At 46.9% G+C, this 13,043-nt stretch overlaps 1 protein-coding gene across 4 annotated transcripts in view; it reads left to right on the top strand.

The window, feature by feature from the left end:
• Positions 1-13,043, top strand: part of nlgn3a (neuroligin 3a) — a 194,971-nt gene that overhangs the window by 164,595 nt on the left and 17,333 nt on the right. The gene's annotated exons all lie outside the window — the stretch shown is intronic.

Genomic DNA, 13,043 nt, shown 5'->3' with positions numbered 1-13,043 from the left:
AATATTGTGCAGGTCTCCCCCTTGATATGGGTCTTCTGAGGTGGTCTTGTGGTGTCTGGCAACAAGATCTTGTTAGCAGGGGTCTGTGGGTCCTGTGGGTTGTGGGGAGCGTCCTCTACGGATCAGGCTTGTTCCAGTGCATCCCACAGATACCCGATCAGTTTGGAGGTCAACGCCTTCTGCAGTTTTCCACGTTTTTTGAGTTAAATTGCTTTTGTGTGTTTGTCCGCGTCAGGCTGCATCCTCCTGGGGATGGCTGCCGCCATCAAGGAGTGTAATTTCTGTTTTGTGGGGGGGGGGGTATCTGGCCAGGTCTAGGTGAGTGGTATACATCTAAGCAACATCCACACAAATGCCAGATCCAAAGGTTTCCCAGCAGAACATTTGTCACAAGATGGTCAACGTTATTTACTTCTCCTGGCGGTGGTCATAATGTTGTGCCTGATCGGTGTTTACATTGTCTACGGTTTTGTAAAAAGGAAAAAAACAAAACAAAAAAAAAAAATCAGTCGCGAGCAGATGGTGTTTGCTCAGTTGTCATGGAGATGGGTCAGTGGTGGTTTGATACGTGGATAAAGATCTTGCAATTTGGTTGAAAGACACCGAATTTTTTATTTTTTTTACAAATGCCCATTTAATCAGTTGTTGCTGACGTATTAATCTAGTGTAAATATGTGTTCAAGAGCAAACCAGCTTTACACATGTCTGGCAATTCCAAGAGAAGTGACTTTTCTTTGTTTAGTTTCTGTTTCCAATGTAATGGAGATATGATTTGCAAACACCATCTGTGTTGGAGTCTTGGACCTGCAAAGAAAGACAAATTGTCCAAACATTAAGAGACTGTAACTGGAAATGTTACAGTATATGGTATTCTCCATGGACCATTTCTTAATCTTGTCAATAAGTGGATTCTCATCTAGTGCCACAACTCCACATTACATTAAATACATCTTATATTGGGTTATCTGTGCCTTTTATTATGCATTGTTCAGGGACGAGGGTCAGGCAAGTTTGTTGGTAAGACCTGTCCTGTTGGACGGGATTTGGTATTTTATTCATCATTTTGACGTTAAACACCGGGAGACTGTAAGGAATAAAGTCCTCTGAGGAAAAAGTGGACCCCCCCCATTTGTCCCTCCATATTTCACACTGTGGTTTTTGGATCTGTGTTATTTGAAAGTCAACAGTCCACAACAGACTTTTTTTTCTTTTTTTTCTTTTTTTTTCCACTCTTGCCGTGCAGTCACAGCAGCACACGTGTTACTAACAACATGAGCAATGGCTCCATTCTGTTTAAGTGTCCAAATAAGTTGTGACAGTGAGCCAGCATGCACAGTACGGGGACGCCGAAACAGAGGCAGGTAAAGAGAATTCAACCACCATTGATTCATTATTTATACCTCTGCTTTCCCTGCTGTGACTTGTCAATTGTCTGCCATGAAAAAAAGCTGTTACGGTGAATTGTCAACACAGATACAGAACCATTGCCAGGGCACTTCTTGGCCTAATAATTGCAAGGTCAATAATAAAAGACACGGAAAATAAGCAATTAAAGATAGTATATTTTACTGTTTCAGTGCAGAAGCCTGTATTTATATTATGCCGCTGCCTCTGTTCTTCACCTACATGTATATGATAATAATTATAGTTAATAATAGTTTATTGATCCATGAATGACACAGTAATATTCACTAATAGTCATTTCATCGACACTGAATTAATTTAACTGTCATCATATCCCCCTGCACTATTTAGAGATTTAAATAAATGCAAATTTTGTAGGAAAAACATAACTGACCTTGAAAACACGAAGGTATTTCCCGCATGCTACAGTAGCTGTAATTATGACAACTTTGTTATATCATTGCATGTTTTTGAACTTTAGGGCCATGGAAGGAGCTCATGTGTATAATTCCAATCTGTGTATGACAGACCAGGCCCGCGTGTCATTCCTTTACGCGCTGATGTTAGCTGACAATGACATATTCTATAGTAATGGCAATAGGCTTACCGATGCCACTCCGGCTGTGTGCTGGAAAAGAATGTCCGTGGGTGAGATATGTGTCAAGTGTTGTGACGTTAGTTGCTGTTGAATATGTGTTAGCCTGACATTGAGAAAGTGGAGCATGCCAGCATGCAGCCTAGCTGATAGACTAGCGCGCTCAGTCTCGCACGCGCGCTGCCCGCGCGCGCACACACACACACACACACACATAACTCACCTCCGCGGATTCACATCGATACGGCGCAAACATGCACCTGGTCGGTGCACAGACACAGCACTGGCTACGACAGGTTCCAAACCCGTGGGATTGACTGTCGTGAAAGGTTGCCCAGCGTAAATACGCCCCCGCCGCCGCCGCCGCCACCGCCGTGCCCACCTCACCTCAGCTCTGCACACATACGGACGTATACACACAAATACACGCACACAGTCCAAGTACGTCCATACCCTGTCCCTCTCCAGGGGGATTTCATGTGGCTACAGCTGTGTGCCTGCTGGCACTGGCAGCAAGAGGCACAACACAGAGAATATGGCAGAGGATATGGAAACGGCGAGACTGGATTAAAAGGCATGTTACCATGGAAAAGAGGAGGAAAACTTGAGAAAGCAACCGCGCATTCTATCACACATCCATGATATTTTTCTCTCCTTTTTTCTATTTTTTTCTCTCCCCTTAACTGCCTACAGGTTGGTTTGAATGTAAAAGAGCAATAATCTGAAGTGTGACCACTGAGGCAGAAAGGAAACTATTGAATGCCTTTCTCACCTCAGCGAGGCAGCCACACTGCTCCGCGAGCAGCACGAGAAGTTCGCCAGAATGCAGATGTACGTTTTGCACACAAAGGCGCGCGCAACACAAGACGAAAGAATGACGCAAGCGAGCACGGGCGGTTTACTCACACGCGCGCAGAGACGTGCGAGTAAATAGTGAATGAGGCTGTCGGGGTGGGGGCTCGCCATAGCTCAGCTCACACAGCTCTTTGCCCTTGTGCCGGGACCTCGGCCTGTCACTCTGTGTTTTACTCCCTGCAACACCGCTCCACTGTAAGCAGCCAGCACAATTTTGGATATTGAGGTGGTGAAGGAACTGTCCACCACCATCATTTGGCCTTTTCAGAGCTTGACAGAAAGGACTGGAGGTAAAAAAAAAAAAAAAAATACCCTGTATTCTGTCCTGCCAAAAATTGAAAACGTCTAGAGTGCTGCTGTGAAAGGGGAATGTATATAGTCCTTGTTATTATGGGAACCGGTGTGAAATGAGGTTGACATAGTGCTAGACATTGAGATGTTTTCTGTCATTCCTTTTTTTTTGTTTTGTTTTGTTTCATCCGAAATTCAATATGATACACGGTTGTCCCAACGGAGGCTGTGCGATGGATATTAATTACTCGTCCGTTACAGTTTGTGACACTATCAATCTGTTATCAGCGGGCTTCACCAATGACTGAAATTAACTGTCACTTTTCGATATCAGGCAAGTCATCTCCTTGCTTTATTGCCTTCATTACAGTGTTCAGCGCTTAAATGGTATCCTCGTGAGTAACTAAGATGTTGGCGAAGGCTAATACCAAAAGATGGATGTCGCGCCATTTTATCTTCGCAAAGTTGGTAAATACCAAAGTAAATGTCAGTATCAAATGCCTCACAATCAAGCGCATCGCGGGGAACACAAATGTGGTGTGGGCTCGGGGAAAGAACGCGAGCGCTGCCATATCATAACCTCATGTATATTTGATAAGGCCTGCCAGATGTGGCCTTGGACGTGTGGATTCGTATCAGCGAGCAATCTCTCTCTCACACTGAGCTCATAGAAATTAGATTTCAACTCCGGCCCAAAATCTAATACACAGGCTTATATTTACTCACAGTTGCAGAGCGTCATAAGCCAATATGACCCTATAGAGGGGTGGCGGAGCCGCACAAAATACACTTAAATGAAAATGCTGTGAGCAAACTGTTCCGAAAGCCAATGGTGCCTTTTTATCCGTTGACTAGCTCTGAATGTAGCTGTTTCTCTACCACATGGACCTAAACTGTCATAAAAAAAAAAAAGTATATAAAACTGACAAAAGCCCAATGACAAAGTGACGCCATTATTTCAGATTCTCTTGTTGTCTTAGCTTCGGTGGAAATCAAATAGTTCTGACACTGGTCTGACAAATCTGCGTTGGGAGGAAGAACAGAAGAAAATAGGTATACTTCTAACTGGAGAAATTTAATTCCAGCAAATCACTCCCCGGAATCATTTCTGAGCCTTCGTATTGAGCTTTTCAGAGCAGCGCATATTGGAGAAGAAATGGTTGCATGAGTCACCCAATACATTAGGATGCCTGTGTCTTCCTCACAATGAATGCAAAGTCACAGCATGCAGAGTGCCATTTTCCTATGCAGAGAGCCTCTGTCTGCCTTGAATACTCTCTAGGGACAGTAGCACACACACTGAGGAACTTTAAGAGTCTTAACACTTTTTTTTTTTCTGTTTTCCGTTCTCCTCTCTTTTCCCCCCTCCTCTCGTCGTCTGTGGCTCGATGAGAATAGATGTCACCGGCTCACCCCCATCCACACGTCTGTCTGTTTGTCTCGGTGAGATACACCTTCAGATTCGCAGGGCAGATACATTTGTAGGTTTTGTTCGGCGGAGGCAAAAACGAAGGATCTCAGGTTGATGAACCCTTTGGTCGACACATTTTTAATCTCTGTTACTAAAGTCAGCATCTCGGCAACTCCGCGTGCGTTTCCTAATCGAACTAAAACATTCGAAGGGATTGATCTTGATTAGTTTTCCAGCGGATCGATGCTCGGCGGCCGAACACCGAGTTCAGATGGGCTGCGCAAATAGCTCTTAATTGTTGGGGTTTCCAGTTGACTTGATTTGTTCGAGTAGATTTTCAGGGAACTGCTGCTGCCAATGGAACTTTTCTGGGCCATTTTTTACGGCGGAACATGTCATAACCCAATTGTTTCGACGTCCACTTCCAGTAAGTGGCTGTGGTGGCTAAAGAGTCTGCCACGGTAATTGACTCAGTGGGAGCTTACAGTATGAACCATGAGGCAGGGTAGGCATAGTGCTCTCCAGGGATGGGTTGTTGTGACAGCGTTGCTGTTCCCTCCGCTGTGTTCCTCCGTGCACATGGAGGAATACAGGCCACCGCACAGGCACAAATGGAAGCGCACAGGGGCAAAAACACACTCAATGAATTCACAGTTGCCTTCCTCGGAGCAGGTAATTCCACAGTCAGGTGCCGCGATCACGTCCGGAGTGCCGTCCCATCCCAAATCCGAGTTTCGCTCTCAATTTTTAATGCGCGCCCGGGAATGAGCGCGCGGCGGGCTGGACGTGGAGGCAGACGCATATCCGTCCTATTTTTTTTTTTGCCTCGCCGCCCGCATGGCATGCCGACTTGAATTAAACAAAGCTTGCGTGGCTTCTGGCTGCAGGGCTACTGGCACAATGGGCCAAGGAGGGAACAGAGGTGTCAGACGCTGTGAGAAGGGAACACACAGAGTGGCAGAGGCACAGCTAGAAGAATATGTTTACGCCGCTGGAGCCCGGGCCCAGCCTGGCACGTTCATGCACGGTACAGTAGTTAATCAGCTCGGACGCTGCTGCTGGTGCGACCACTGACCCTAAAAGGCATCAGTAATAGGGGGATTTTTTTTTCTAATAAGTGCAGCATTATTATTCTGAGAGGGGGCGGCAGGAATTACAGCGCATCCAGGGGAGTGTCTTTTTTTTTCTTTTTTTTTTTCCCCCCCAATGTGTCCTCTGGTTCTGGTTCATTAATGGTGGTTTAGATTAAAAGAGTTGTTGATGTTCTTGGTAAAAGAAAAAAGGTTGCTGCCTGCTAGGTGCTCTGTGTGTGGCGCCTAATGAGCTTCCTGAACTCCATACGTGTGTGCGTGCGCTTGCGATTGTAGTGTTTATGTGGGTGGCTTGTGTGGCATACATATATTAAACACTGCCTCTAGGTATTTTCTGTGTAAGCTAGAGTAGGATTGGACTTCCCGGGAGAAACAATTGATATTTAGAGGATGCACGCATGCAGCCAACATGTTTGAGCTCTTTGCGCATCAGCACCGTGCGCATTGTTTGTCTTTGTATGCAGAGCTACAATCAGATTGGGAACGCATCTTTTTTTTTTTTTTCTGAGCCAGACTCAAAGGCTTGTAAACGAGTGATCTGCTGTTCTGGAAGTGTGTGAAAAGGGCCAGAGTTAGCGGTAAGCTTCCACCCACCTCCCGTTTTTAGCCGGGATGTGCGTATCCCTCTCAGCTTCACCTCCCGTACCCCTACAGCTCACAGCTAATTTGTTTCTGTAAGACTTAGATTCGGGTTTCTCTCCCTCCTCTCCCTCCTCTCTCTCCCCTCTCTCCCTGCCAGTCTTTCTTTGCTTCTTTCTCCACCCTCCCCAGGGAGATGTACACTCTTGTGATAATTTGTCTGTCACAAATGCAACTGCGCCCTCTCCGTGGCTTCCCTTGGCCCAAAATGAGTTTCAGCCATCCCATCTGGCTGTCAAAGGCAAGATGTCGCCGAGAATAGAAGCTTCCCATCCTTTCACATTTCATGGCTGAATTGTCATATTTGTGTGTGACTTATATCTTTGACCCTCCCTTGCTAGACATATTTTACATCTGATTTGTACTTATGGAGCTTTGCTTCCTTGAAGTCGGTGCACTCTTTGTCTCTGGCTGTCACTGCTCGCTGTATATAAATATATAAAAATGAACCAAGCTTTGGGGCTGCTGCACAACGCAGATGGGGTGTAAAATACGGTGTATATATTTAGAAACAACAGGAGTCAGATGTTTTTGTAGCGTTACTACACCACAGCCATTTGCACCGTGGTGATGGTAAAAAAACGGTGTCTGTGGGGGCTAAAGGCACTAATCATTGCCTCTCTGCACACTGATCTGAAATCTATTTGTGGACGCAGTAGGAGAACAGAGAGGAAATCAGAAAACATCTTTAACAACTTGTCTCATCTAATGAGATTAGCGGAGGCGCTTACACAGTCATGACATGGAGATACACGCAGATAACCCTGTAATAACTCATTATTCTTCGCGTTTTCACATCGACGCCTAGTCAGGGCTCGCTGGCGGCGCGCGCTTGCCGTTGTGTGCACGCGGCTATCAGGCCAATCGGAGCACTGCGGCAGCGCGGAGTGGGCATCGGTGAATACCGACTCAAATGCCATGGTGCAAAGCAAGCTGGCGCTGGAAGGACGGGGACATGGCATGTGAGAGAATGTGAAAATGAAGCATGCTGGTTCTCTTGTTTCTATGGCAGGGTGGCTCCAAGGGCACTGTGCATGCGTGTGGCATCTTAAAAATGTACAAAAAAACAACAAAAAAAAAAACAAAACAGGAATGAGCTAACTGCATAGTAAGTGCAGGAAAGGGATGAGATCAATAATAATACAATCGCAGAGTGGTCTCCTTTTTTCTGCGCTGAAAGGAATTCTTCCTTGAAAGCAATGTCTCTTTTCATATTTTGCATAAATTGTATTTCTATTATAGAAAATGTCAGCTACATGCACCCTGTGATAGTTCCATCCATCAAACACATTTCCATGTGTTTTTTTTGTAGCCTTTGGCCACAGCAAAGTGCATAATGGCTGCCCTAACCTTCATTTTATCATCATAAGTAATGTTATTTAGCCAGTAATAACTGAGCGGGTACATGTGTGTTTATGGTCGCGCTTCAGTCCGTGGGCCACGTAACTGGATCGCGCAGGACGCCCGAGTAAACCTCACACTGACACACCAGATCCTATTTGCCGTATTGGACGACACAACGCAGAGGCCGCAAAAAGTTTAAACAATCGCACAGAAGTGTTTGACATTTCAGCTTAATCTGCTTTACTGCGAATGACAACACACACCCAGTAATCTGCTCCAAAGTAGTAAACTCCACCCACGCAATCCTCGGCCGAATTAAATTCCGAGAACCAGTCCACAAATATGGTCCGACTCAGGTGCGCCGTGCGTGTCCGTGATTAGCGGCCAGATTGATGAGTTCAAGGAGGAGCGGTGGCCCCGTTGTGCTGTGCGTGCAGACAGAGGGAGGTCAGCATGTGTGATGATGAGGCCTGGAGTGTGTGGTATTGACCAGGAGATGTCACGTCGTGATTAGTGGGAGATATCACACTCTCCGGGCTCAGATGCACATCGATCCTTAAACCTGGGCGCAGCCTGTCAATGGGGTCGTTTTTATCCTCTTCTACTTTCCTCCGCTTTCCTCCTCCCTTTTGCTTCACGCTATTTCACATTTCCTCCTCCCTCCTTCGCTAATACCTTCATCTTTCCGCCTGCCTTCCTCTCCCATCTTTTTCTTCTCTCCCTCCTCTGTTCTGCTTTCCCGTTCCCTCCCTCTTCCTTCCATCCACCCTCGTGGATCAAACTCTTTATCTGGCCTAAGCCACAGCCTGCAGGCAAGCAGGCAGTCTCTACAGAGGCTGGAGCAGAAGACCCAACAGCTTCAAACAACATTATATAGGGCTGGCATGAAGCATGTCTCACAGTGATAGATGAAAACACTGGCCCCTCAGACACTGTCTCTTTATGGACATGATGAAACCCGAGCGGGGCAGTCCTTCTGTTTCAAAGACCGCTATTCTTGACTTAAATATTGCTACAGTCCCTCCTGGGTTACAAGACGGCCGAAAAGTTTTCTCCGAATTAGGCGACGGTGCACTTTCGTGCGCTTATGATCAATGCAAAAGAAAACAGTTGTTTCTGGGAGGAAGACGCAATTTATTTGGCAGCTCTCCTGTTGGATCATCTGCTGTGAAACGAGTCCACACTAAATCTGGTTTAGAGGAAGGAGCCCGTGTGAAGCTAGGTAGCAGCAGTGGCTGCAGCCACGAGAGAGCAAGATAACAAATCATGCATGCTATCAATCCTAGTAGGTCTGGTTTGGGCTATATTTCATTTTTTAATGCCTGATGAATGTTCATAGACACACACACACACACACACACACACACACACACACACACACTGCCTGGATGCGTTTGTGCTTCAACCAACAGCGTTTCATTGTAGCCTAAGGAAACCCAGGAAATCTACCAGCATCTCAGAAGTCTCCAGCCTGCCCTTTCCCCGATTCCCTCGGCATCGTTTTGAAGCTGACGAGTTCGGCGTTGGGAGGAAATTTTAATGGAACAGAAAAACAATGTAGGTGTTGTTTCAAGGCTGCCAGACCAATGTGAAATTACCCATGGTCTAATGCATGATCAGACCACAAGCACTTGTGTTTAAGTGGATACAGCCTGTAGCCTGTAGCTATGGCGACGGCAGCTTTAACCCGGCGTTATGAGACAGCAAGTGGCCAAGGTTACACGATTTTATAAGAATTCACGTCCCGGCTGGCTTAAAATATTTCACATGGGATTAGAGCACTTCACGTGTCCCCGTAATTTAGGAAAGCAGCAGCTCTGTGATCCCCCGGAAGGAGACGGGTTCAGGAAAGCAGCCCCGAAAAAGAAAGAAAAATTACAACTTGAGTGATATGCAACAAGAGAGGCAGAGCAACACTTTATTGAGCGTGTCCAACCGAGCGCCAGCCTAGTTTGACTGTAGACGGAGAGAAATGTTTGCGTCGGAGGGGGCTCTGCAGAGTCCACGGGTCTGTGGAGATTTGCTTACAGTGAAGAGATGGTGGAGGTAAGATGGCTCAGAGGATTCAAGCTCCGCTGAACGCAGGCTTATGCCTAATAATCAGCAGGGAGGGACTCAGCGTGGTCCCGCGGAAAAAGAAATGGGGGGAAAAAGCAACAGAGAGAGAGGGGAGGAAAACAGCGGAGGAAGGATCGGAGGCGAGAAAAATAAAATGTAGTAGAGGGGAAAAAAAAGATAGAGTGAGATACATGTCCCCGTGGCCACGTTATTTCTCTCTGGTGATGGCTTTTATGTGTATGAGAAGAATTCTGATAAGATTTCGCTGCTTTGCATATTTTCACCCCTAATAGCCGTTAAAGCCATGCGGAATATTGTTAGCAAAATGAATAGCTGACCTCTAAAACTGGGACTCGGGCGATCCAAACTTTCAAGGTCATCTCACAGATACCGGTCCTGTCAGTCTTTGTTGTTTATTTTCACTCACGTATTTATTTTTCATTCGGATGACTTTGTTAAGGCGGTTCCTCGCGATCTATTTTACAGTCACACATATATCTCAGGGCCGGACTGATAAAAACTCGGGCCGATGCTCGGGTGAGTTTTGCCAGCTGTTCCAGATTACAAAGCGCAGGCATTTATGGCGCTAACTGGCGTCATAACCGGCGGAACACCCCTGTCCATCGACACAGACTCCACTCTCAAACGCAGCTGTAATACATCAGCATCAAAACACAGACGCTCTGCTCAGTGACGCAGCTTTGGTGCATTATAAATGGATTTAATACTGATGTTGTCAAAAAAAAAAAAAAAAAGAAAACAAACCAAAGGCCTAAACTTATCATAAAGCCTGTGGGTGCGTTTTACTGTGTGACTCTTGAACCAAATGCTGTGGTTGCCATACCCCCAAGGTCAAGCCCTCCCCATCATCTGTGAATTATCTACACAAGCCCACTCCACCTATACGGGACCTGAACCGCATGCCCGTTTAACGGGTGTCTGGTGAGGGGGCAGCGCGGTCGAGGTCAGCGAGCCGCAGCACGGAGTCGGCCGCCGAGCGACGCGACAGCATTTTAGCAGGGGCCCAATGAGTGATTACCTCGGAGCTCCAGTCATAATTCAGCGTGACCTCAATATGCCAACAACGCTGGGGTTTGATGGATCTGCTCGGAGTTTGGGTGTCGGGTTCTCGCATGTCAAACACGGGCAGATAATGATAGGGCTATCTGTTGCTTTTTTTTTTTCTTCTTCTTTTTTTTTTTCAAAATAAAAACACGGTCGATACGAATGCGACGCACATGTTGATGGCGTCGTTTCGCGTGCGCCCGCTCCTCTGTTTAATTCATGTGGGCGCGGAGCGAGGCGCCGTTCACTGCATCGATGTCACAGAGTGGATGCAGGAGGCAAAACCGGTGCCACAAATGGTTAACCCCCGATCATGGCGACGTCCGCCGCATGTCGGCCTATTCATCAACTCCCAGTCTTATCAATCAAAGTCGGCGCGGGCACACGTGCACACGCACGGCTCTCGCGCACACACGGACGCATCCGCCTCCCAGTGTGGATAATTAGTGGATTCCCTCAGTGGGTGATAAAGCCCGTGCTCTTCTCTCCTCTCACTCTGACCTTCCCCAGCGAGCTTCCTACCACAGTGGGGCTCATCACACACGGCTCTAATACATATTTATCGGCTCGGCGACAGCTCATGTGCGCTGGATTTATACGTTTCCCGACAAACAATTGCAAAGCCGCAGTCACTCTTCTTCCCTTTCATCAGCCAGAGCGGGAGATAAATCCAGCGGTGTCAACCTGGCCGCGGCCTTTTTCGGCCGCTGGCCGGACACCGTTTTTGGGTGCAGGTGGACGTGGGGTGCAGCCAAGCCACAGCCGAGCAGCTCTCCTCAATTACCGCAAACAGATTTGACACACGTATGTCCGTCAAATCGCCTTGGCAATCACAGGAACTCCTCCACTGGTTTCCTCCAGCAACTTCTGATCAAAGGCATTCAGAAAGTGGATGTGGCATGACTGGCGGCATTGAGATTCAGGACAGACTCCCTGCACCATGACTGGCTCTGTTTGCACAGCGCAATGTGAGTTGAGATGTGAAGAGAGGCAATACCACTAAAGACTGAGGGGAGGGGAAAGGGAGGGTAGTGGAGGAAAAAGAAGGGAGGGATGGCAGGATTAAACCCCCCCACCCTCTCTCCCTCTCCCTCTCTTCCCCTCCTCCTCTCTGCCTCCGAGCGGCCATCTTTCATCTTGCGACTGCCCCTCTAATGCTTTCAAGTGGGTGAAACCCTCGACATCTGCTTCCGCTCCCTGGGACACGACACAGGCCACCATCCTGCAGAGATGCACGACGGCAGGAAGGCTCGAAGGGCAGCAGCGGGGCAAGTCGGCTGAAAAGCCGATGGCCTCATTCGCGCAGGGAGGAACAGGCGATGGCAGAAACGTGGAAATCAAACATGATCTCTTCGCGCTTTTGCTGAAATCCACTAAAAGCCGCATTAAAAACAAATAAATAAATAAATAAAAATTCAAATGCATAAAATGTGACTTAAACTAGTGCACAGACTCATTGCAGGAATATTTCACAGTTCACTTACCCAGACACATTAATTCTACTTACTACTTGCGAACAAATAAATGTAAATAGCTCTGTAAATAAACACTTTGTCTTCGCCAAGATGAAATAAGCCCCCCGCCGCCTCTGATTAAGACTACCGAAGTGATATATCTGGCACTTAAGTCTGCTGTTTACCTCATAAACACAAAGATTTCAACAACCACCCACACTGACGCTAAAATATCACAAACTGCACGCCTGTGTGTGTGTGCGTGTCTCTCCTCGTCTTTGTGGTTTAAGTGCGGGATCGTCTAATGACCCCTTTTTTTTTTTCTTTTTTTTTTTCTATGCCTGCCATTTCAGGAGCGTTTCATCTCGCCGTAGCTTTCATTGCCATGAGTTCAGTGGAATTCCTTGACTCTGGCGGAGATTGTGCCACAAGCAATAAAGCAGCGTGGTCAAGTGGTGGGAGCTTCACCTCTGATTTTCAACGAGATCAGTAAAGTAGCGCTCGCGAATTCGAAAACCGCATCAGGCGGACAGATGAGCAGCGGTGATGTGAGAGAGGCTTGCCCGGGAAAGATGGGATGTCATGTCACCTTCACTCCGGCGTCTGCGTGGAGATATTTTTTTTTTCAAAGGGGACGCAATTCAATTATTTCCGAGGAAATTATGTTTGTTATTTTGGATCTATTCCTTGTGCTGAAAAGTCATTTCAGATTTCTTTCATACTGCACTGCAACTAAAATGTAATTTAATTTACCATGAGTCTGTGGATTTGTTCGCCATGGTAACCCACTCCACCCCATTTTGAAGCCCACACACACAAACGCCAAACTCCTATGT

The sequence above is a fragment of the Mugil cephalus genome, chromosome 5 (genome assembly GCF_022458985.1).
Source record: "Mugil cephalus isolate CIBA_MC_2020 chromosome 5, CIBA_Mcephalus_1.1, whole genome shotgun sequence".
Lineage (NCBI taxonomy): Eukaryota > Metazoa > Chordata > Actinopteri > Mugiliformes > Mugilidae > Mugil > Mugil cephalus.
Note: the sequence above shows the minus strand (reverse complement) of the source record. Positions and strands in the feature narration are given on the sequence as shown.